Source organism: Triticum aestivum, chromosome 3B (genome assembly GCF_018294505.1).
Source record: "Triticum aestivum cultivar Chinese Spring chromosome 3B, IWGSC CS RefSeq v2.1, whole genome shotgun sequence".
NCBI classification, from domain to species: domain Eukaryota; kingdom Viridiplantae; phylum Streptophyta; class Magnoliopsida; order Poales; family Poaceae; genus Triticum; species Triticum aestivum.
This window is the reverse complement of record NC_057801.1, coordinates 586,083,726-586,092,574: the sequence shown is the minus strand read 5'-3', so window position 1 is coordinate 586,092,574 and position 8,849 is coordinate 586,083,726. Positions and strand designations below refer to the sequence as shown.

Below are 8,849 nucleotides of genomic sequence, written 5' to 3'. Positions count from 1 at the left end.
TTCTTATGAATTTCTTCAGAGAAAGGAAGATCTTGAGAAGTTAAAAGCGAGTTATGAAGATCTTCAGAAGGAAAACGATTCATTGCTTGCTCAACAGATCAGTTCCGCTCAGGAATAATTTATTCCACCATGTCTGAAATGCATTGAGCGTGAATCTGCTAATTCATCACCTGAATGTTCAAATGTTTCTCTTGCTACAAATTCTTAAACTGTCTTTGTGATTACAAATTCCTCATCTAAGGATACCACATGTGTCACTGACGATAATGCAGGGCTGAAGGAATTGTATGTGACAGGCATTTACAAAAGCCTCAAAGGGCATCAGACTCTATGTGATGTGCTCAAAAAGCAGATCTTGAACAGAAACCCTAGGAAAGAGGGTATTGCCTTTGAGAGGAAACTCAATGCTGATGGGACCTGCTGGAAACCTAAGCAGTACCGCAAAACCTCATGGGTTGCTGCGAAAGGACCTCCTGTAGATCCATGCACTTTATCTGGCTTTACATTTGATTCTTCATATTCCTCTGATGAGTCATTTGACTCTAACTATAAACTATTTAAGAATCAGAACGGTGAAGTATTTGCTCGATATGTTGGAACTAACTGCAGGAACGGTCCCCCAATGAAGAAAATCTGGGTTCCTAAAAGATGCCTTAAAAATCATCAGGTGAATGTCATCATGACACCACTAATGAAGAATAGGAACCCCAGATCAAATTCTTCATATGGATCAAAATCTTCATATGGATCCAAGTCCTCATATGGACCAAATTCCTCACGTGGATCAAATTCCTCACACGGATCAAAATCCTCATATGAACATCATCGTGCTAACACTTCTGTTTCGTAGGGAAACTCTAAGGGCTATGAATATGTGCATTATTCTTCAAACCATTATGCTCATAAGTCCTCAAAGAATTTCTCTGCTTATTCATATGCTTATCCTAACCACTCTTCTGTGAAACGAAGTGCACTGGCTTCTATGCCTTTGTTTTCTTATGGAGCTCGCGGAATGATGAACTCTTTGCCACCCCTCCAAATGTGGGTGGTGAAGAAAAAGAACTAATCTCTTATGCAGGGTCAGGTCTCCAGACGAACTTACTCGTCTGAAGAATTTGCTGGAGACCTGAATGCGCTTGAAAGGACGCAAGCTAATCATGAAGAAATGAATCATTCATTTCTCACGTCCTCATATTGCTATATCTGTTACTGTTGATGAAATTGATATCATATTCTTCATTGATGAAGTATATGGGTTCGTAAGGTGCACTAATTCATCTGCAGGATGAACAACCCAAAGCTACTGAGTGGGTCCTCGACAGTGGATGTACAAATCACATGACTGGTGATAGGAGCTTGTTGATGGACACTGATTTGTCACCATCTCATCTGAAGCATATCACCTACGCTGACAAAGGCAAAAGCAAGGTATTGGGTCTAGGTAAGGTTGCAATCTCGAAGGATAAACACATGGACAAGGTCATGCTTGTTGAGTCCTTAGGATTCAATCTTATGTCTGTCTCAATGCTTTGTGATCTTGATATGGTTGTTGTCTTTGGAAAATTTCGTTGCCTTGTGCTAACGGAATCTGACAACTCCAAAGTCTTCGAAGGCTTTAGGAAAGGAGACTTGTATATTGTTGATTTCTCTGCGGGACCATAGCCTGCCACATGTCTACTTGCAAAAGCTTCAGAATGCTGGTTATGGCATCGACGACTTGGTCATGCTGGGATGTGGAACTTGCATACACTCGCAAAGAAGAAGCATGTCATTGGCATCGAGGGTGTCAAATTCCTCAAAGATCATCTTTGTGGGACTTGTGAGGCTGGAAAGATCACCAGAGCCAAGCATCCGTCGAAGACTATCATGACCACTTCTCATCCCTTTGAATTACTTCATATGGATCTATTTGGCCCTACTCATTATGCCACGTTCACTAGTTCTGCATCATTATATGGCTTTGTCATAGTTGATGACTATTCTCGTTACACATGGGTGCATATCATCACTTACAAAAATAAAGTGCAGGAAGTCTTCAGACGATTTTCCTCAAGGGCTTCCACTAACTTCGGTGTGAAGATCAAGCATATCAGGAGTGATAATGGAACCGAGTTCAAGAAAACTAGCCTCGATGAATATCTTGATATGCTTGGTATTACTCACAAATTGTTTGCTCCTTATACACCTCAGCAGAATGGCATCATGGAGTGCAAGAACATAACTCTTGTTGAGATGGCCCGCACTATGCTTGATGAATACAAGACACCTGAGCGCTTCTGGCCTAAAGCAATTGATACTGCGTGCCACATCATCAACAGGGTATATCTTCACAAATTCTTCAAAAAGACCTCATATGAACTCCTCACTGACAAGAAACCCAATGTAAGTTATTTCAAAGTCTTCGGTGCTAAATGTTGGATTAGAGATCCTCACCATCACTCTAAATTTGCACCGAAAGCACATGAGGGTTTTATGCTTGGTTACGGAAAGGACTCACACACCTACAGAGTCTTAAACATGAATCATCACAAGGTTGTTGAAACTGTAGATGTGTGGTTCGATGAAACTAATGGCTCGCAAAGAGAGCACCTACCTCCTGTGCTAGATGAAATGTCACATGAAGAATCCATCAAATTCAAAGCTACTAAAGATGTCATCCCTACCGAAGAATCTGCTGAAGAAGTCATTCCTGATCGTGAAGAAAATCATGCTGGTGCTGCTGAAGAAACTAGTCCTGAAGAAACTGCTGGGCCCAAGCAAAGTCGTCAACCCGCACATCCTCGCATTGCAAATGAACTGCAAGTTGAGAAGATCATAGATGACATTTGTGCACCAGGTCCCCTCACGCGCTCAAAAGCTTCACATTTATCTAACTTTTGTGGGCATTTTGCATTTGTCTCTATCACAAAGCCCACTAAAGTAGATGAAGCATTCATGGAATCTAAGTGGATTCAAGCCATGCAAGATGAATTGCATCAATTCGAGCTCAGTAATGTGTGGGAGCTTGTCAGGCGACCAGACCCACACAAGCACAACATCATCGGTACCAAATGGATCTACCGCAACAAACAAGACAAAAATGGCCTCGTGGTGAGGAATAAGGCTCGTCTTGTATCTCAAGGCTACACACATGTTCAAGGAATTGATTTCAATGAAACTTTTGCACCTGTTGCTAGACTTGAGGCTATTCGCATATTGCTTACTTATGCTAACCATCATAATATTATCTTACAACAAATGGATGTGAAAAGTGCATTCCTCAATGGTAAACTTGAGGAAGAAGTATATGTTGCTCAACCACCAGGTTTTGAGGATCCAAAATTTCCAGATTACGTCTACAGACTCAAGCAAGCACCTCGGGCGTGGTATGACACACTGAAGGAATTCCTCATGAAGAAAGGCTTCAAACCCGGTTCACTTGACCCAACTCTTTTCACCAAAACATATGATGATGAATTATTCGTGTGCCAAATATATGTTGATGATATTATCTTCGGCTGTACTAACCAATGTTACAGTGATGAATTTGCCTATATGATGAGTGAAGAATATCAAATGTCTATGATGATAATTGAAACTCTTCTTAGGTCTTCGGATTCGTCAACAATACAATGGCATATTCATATCTCAGGAGAAATACCTCAAGGATGTGTTGAGGAAATTCGGCATGCAAGATTGCAAAGGCGTCAAAATTCCTATACCCACAAATGGCCATCTATGCACCGATGAAAATGGTAAAGACTTCGATCAAAAGGTATACCGCTCCATGATTGGCTCTTTATTGTACCTATGTGCATCTAGGTTGGATATTATTCTTAGTGTTTGCATGTGTGCTCGATTTCAAGCTACACCGAAGGAATCACACCATAAGGCTGTGAAGCATATTCGTCGATATCTAGCTCACACACCTACACTTGGATTATGGTATCCCAAGGGCTCTTCCTTTGATCTCATTGGATATTTAGACTCTGACTATGCTGGCGATCGGGTGGACCGCAAGTCAACGTCAGGCACATGTCATTTCCTCGGACGATCCTTGGTATGTTAGTCCTCGAAGAAACAGAATTGCGTATCACTCTTCACTGTAGAAGCTGAGTACATTGCTGCTGGATCTTGCTGTGCTCAATTACTATGGATGAAGCAAACACTCAAGGACTATGGCATCAATGTGAAGAATGTGCCACTCTACTGCGACAATGAGAGTGCTATCAAGATTGCACACAACCTAGTTCAGCAAAGAATTTGCAATGCTTCAGGTGTTTTACATATAAAATGTGAATAATGTTTTATACATTGCCAACAATTAAATTAATGGTCCACATAATGGTGATAAGTATGTATATCAAGTCAGAAGAAAAAATATAAGAGGAAGAGATCATATATTGAAAAAAGAACTTTGGGATTACAATTGTTGATATTACATGAGGAATAACTTCCAAATATGATGCATAATCTAAATATTCTCGACAACGAAACTTAAATTGAAACATCCATCGTTATCCCTACAACTTAACAAAAACTTAACCAAGGAACATCATCCAACAGGAACAACATCCCTACAACTTAACTAAAACTAAAAACAGCCATCATAACTAAAACTAAAAACAGCCATCATCATCATCATCGTGAACCGGAACATCATCATCACCATTGTAGTATACTTGCCACGCACCCATAGAAGCTTCCATATATCTTTTGAATCTACAAAGAAAATAACAAAACGAACTGTTAATACACAATGCATTGACATGATGCAAATAGTGATGGGTTTCCCAACAAATAAGAAATATTACTTGTTACAATGGGTCATTACTTTCGAAACATTGGTTGTCCGGCTAGATTACCTGAAAGTATTCCCTTACAACTCAATATACTACTTCAGGCCAACAAACAAACATAAACAGACTCGAAGAAAAATAAACAGATGTGACTGTGGCCTAAAAGCAAGCCACTAATAACATAGTACCTACTTAGTTGACGGGTTAAAAGCACAATAGACACTGCTCATGTGGAACAGTGCAAGCAACATAATGGGAAATTCAACAATTTATGAACCATGACAGCAAGAGTTCATGTGGATAATTCAGCAATTTACGAATCAAAGTGGTGAGAGCTCAGTGGTCAGTTTAGCAATGTACGAATCAAAAAGGCAAGAGCATCTAAGAAGAACATTACTTGCATTTCCATCTTCACAAACAGTTAAGATATGGAGATTGTGGATAGTTACTAGAACCATGACTACGAACACTGTCGTATCTTGGACAAATCTACTCGCAGCTCCAGCCATCTATGATGTTCGCCTCCATCTCGATAGTGCCTGAACGGATGAGTGCGGCACCTCACATTAAATTACACACAACAATAGGTAGACCATTGGCGAGATAGGAGTACATAAATAGTTGAATAAGAGCAGAAAAGAAGGCTAAAAAATGGTTAGCTAATGTAAGCAATAAAGGAATAAATGAATAATCACCACAACGGAAATAGTCTTAGTTGAAGGTAAAACACAGTGACGTACTATGAATGTAGAGACTAGCACATTGAAAACCACAAAATGGCATTGAGTATTTCTTCCTTTGGAAACCTGCGCACAAACAAACAATGAGCCTCTACTTAACGGATGAAAAACATGATGATTAACAGTGAGCCGCTGCCTGTGTATATGTGCGTGTTCTTGCTGCAAGCTTTAGTATCTGAATGTTTGCGCATGAACATGCGTAAAGCTCAGGTGTAGGTTCCATCTAAGTGGGGTATTGGGATTCAGTTTTATTTTCCCTATGATGTACAGCGGTAGTAGATTAGTACCTTTTCCAGATTAGTAGATAAGTACTCGCACCGTAAAGAAATATAAGAGCATTTAGATCACTACTCAAGGAGGGAGTACTTGGTATAGATGAGTCCTCTACAATGGCTTGACCCAAGTGCATATATAATAACTGCATGCTATGAGGGGACAATCACATAACCAAATGACAAAGAAAATGTGTACTATCTTATGGTGAGTTTTTTAGACGAAGAGGCTAGCAAGACCGAGGAATTTAACTAGGGAGTTGCATAATAGCTTTTGAAACCGAAGGAAGAGAAGGATGTCAGTGTATGGAAATACAATTGGAAAGTAACAGTGTATCACATACTACAAAAAACAGTGTATCACATTTGACGTGTTCATGAAATTGAATGTTTGTTAACCCATAGCAACACACGGGTATTTAGCTAGAAATCCAAATTATGTAGAATAGTAAGAGCATACAACAATTAGTATATTAACAGGTGTGGAAAGAAGTATTTAGCAGTGTTCTGAATCATATCAACAGCATCAAAGCAACATCATACAAGAAACCATGCACATTATTAATTCACCTGCTCACTAAAACAAAGGTGTACGTGCTTCCACCAACAGGTCCACATCCTCTAGTATTTGAGCTGGACGTGAAAGCCACCATTAGCGAGCTACTACCTCCACCTAAATAACCTGATCATCAGACTCCAAAAAGTGTGAAATTGCAACAAAAAACTTTGATTAGTAACTCATCCAAACTGCCATACAGAGACCTATATGGATCCGGCCTTAAATATTATAACTCTGGCAGTAGACTATTTAATATGTGATCCACATATATGAACTAGTGTTTCTCTGCATCAAAAAAATTAAAATGGTTACCGACTCATCTATGAAGCACTGATGAGTTAGCAGCGTATAAGATTTAAAAATAATATGATGCTCCAATGATATCTAATAATTACTGTACTAATTTAATAGAATAGCAATCAGTGCATGAATGTAAATCAACGGAGATGGGAAGTCAGTCTGCATGCCTATCAGTGTTCGTCAATGAATTGCACAATGGCCAAACTTTTTTGACAGGGATTAGCTGCAATAGAATCGGGGGTGCATACCTAGACGTCTAGAGGAGAAGAGAAGAACAAAGGTTAGAGAAAGGGGAAGAGAGAGAGGACGAAGCCAGGGAAGGGGATTCACTCACCGGCGAGAAGAGGACGACATGGCCACCGGCGCCGGGGCCGACGCCCGAAGCCCTAGCCATCAGGGGAAGGTCGCGGGTGGGCTTTGGTGGCCGCGAGCACTGGATCTCGCCGCATGAGAGCGCTCCGCTGTGTGAGGGGATGTCGGGCTGTGCCGCAATGGCGGGACTCGCCGAAGGTAGCCTGAATCAGCCGCCGGAGGTGGCGCGACGAGGAGCTGCGTCAAGAGAGAGATGGGATGTGTGAGGGATGGGTTGGTAGGGGATATGGCAGATCCGGTAGCCACCAGAGCTGTGATGTGGGAGGAGGGGAGGGGAGGGCCGGCGGCGAGGTGGGAGGAGGAGGGTGACGCGGTGGTTGGTGGCGGCGATTTGGGAGAGACGAGGGGCGATAAGGGGCATCGTGGGCTCTGTTTCTCTCACGTCCCTCTCTCCTTTCCTGTTTTTTATATTCATTTTTATTTTTTACATACTCCCTCCATCCGAAAATACTTGTCATCAAAATGGATAAAAAGAGATGTATCTAGAACTAAAATATGTCTAGATACATCCCCTTTTATCCATTTTGATGACAAGTATTTCCGGACGGAGGGAGTATATCCCACGATAAGGTCAAGAGCTGCAAATCTGCAATGCATATGTGCAACATTTAATATGTGTATCTATCGTAAATTTTACAACGTATAGCCAAAATGTTGCAGATTGTGTGTTGCTTTATAAGGGGCATCCTTGTAGTGGCAAAAAATCATAAAAAACCCATAGAGCCATCAAAACAAGCACACAACGCAAAGAAAACATAATTTGTGAAAACAGAACAGTCTGTAGCAACCTGACTATTTCAAATACATATGTAACTCCAAAAGTTTTGAAAAATTAGGAAGACCTGGGTAATTTGTATATTAATCTCTGCAAAAAGAATTGGCATTTCATCATGATCTAGTGATTTTTAACAATTGTTTTCGTGAGCGCAAAAGTTTCTGTTTTCAGCAAGATCAAAGAACTATCACCCAAGAAGATCCTAAAGGATTTACTTGGCATAAAAACTAATTAAAATAAAAAAACAATCATAACAGTAGCATAATTTTGCAAACACTCAAGAACAGAAAGCTAAAACCAAAAATAAATTTTATTCATTGGGTTGCCTCCCAACAAGCGCTATAGTTTTACACCTTAACTAGGCATAATGCAAGGATATAAGTTTTGCCATCTTTGTCCTTTTGAAAGAAAATAGAAAATTTCCTATCAATGGCATTTATCTTCTATTTTGTGAAAGCACATGACCATTGATAGCAGAAGAAAGATTAAGCACGTTGTGAAAATTCATATCTAAACTAGCCTTCATCTCTTTGATTATTTCATTTTGATAAAAGTATAGAAGGGTAGTTGGCTCAACAGTTTCTTCCTTGGGGGCCCAAATATGGTTTTCCTCTTTTCATAAGTATCAACAACATCCCCTTCAATAAAACCGTTTTCAAATATGGAATCCAAAACTTGCTTAAAGGAAGAAGGTAAACTAGCATAGAAACTTTTCAGGTATATCTCTATCTGATATAGGGGCACATAGCTAGCTCGAATTTTCAACAGCCTATCCCAAGCATCTTTCAAAGATTCATCAAGTAAATAACGAAAAATTCCGGGATCGTCTTCATCAAAATTGTTAAGATTTTCCTTAACAACCTTGGTAAGTCCTTGTTGGGTAACGTTGCAGAAAATAAAATTTTCCTACTCGTTTCACCAAGATCATCTAGGAGTTCATCTAGCAACGAGTGAATAGATGCATCTACATATCTTGTAGATCGCGAGCGGAAGCGTTCAAAGAACGGGGATGATGTAGTCGAACACGACGTGATTCGAATCACCGGAGATCCT

At 40.2% G+C, this 8,849-nt stretch overlaps 1 long non-coding RNA gene across 3 annotated transcripts; it reads right to left on the bottom strand.

Annotated features, from left to right (window-relative positions):
- Window positions 1-4,362: 4,362 nt before the first annotated feature.
- LOC123071071 (uncharacterized) lies at window positions 4,363-7,380 on the bottom strand. 3 transcript variants are annotated; one of them, XR_006434131.1, is made up of 4 exons: window positions 6,361-7,380; window positions 5,519-5,584; window positions 4,794-5,317; window positions 4,363-4,701 (listed from the first exon to the last, which is right to left on the bottom strand). It is a non-coding gene; the product is annotated as an uncharacterized lncRNA (long non-coding RNA). The 3 variants fall into 3 exon arrangements; XR_006434130.1 differs by having other exon boundaries at window positions 4,363-5,317; window positions 6,361-6,905; window positions 6,984-7,380; XR_006434129.1 differs by having other exon boundaries at window positions 4,363-5,317.
- Window positions 7,381-8,849: the final 1,469 nt, after the last annotated feature.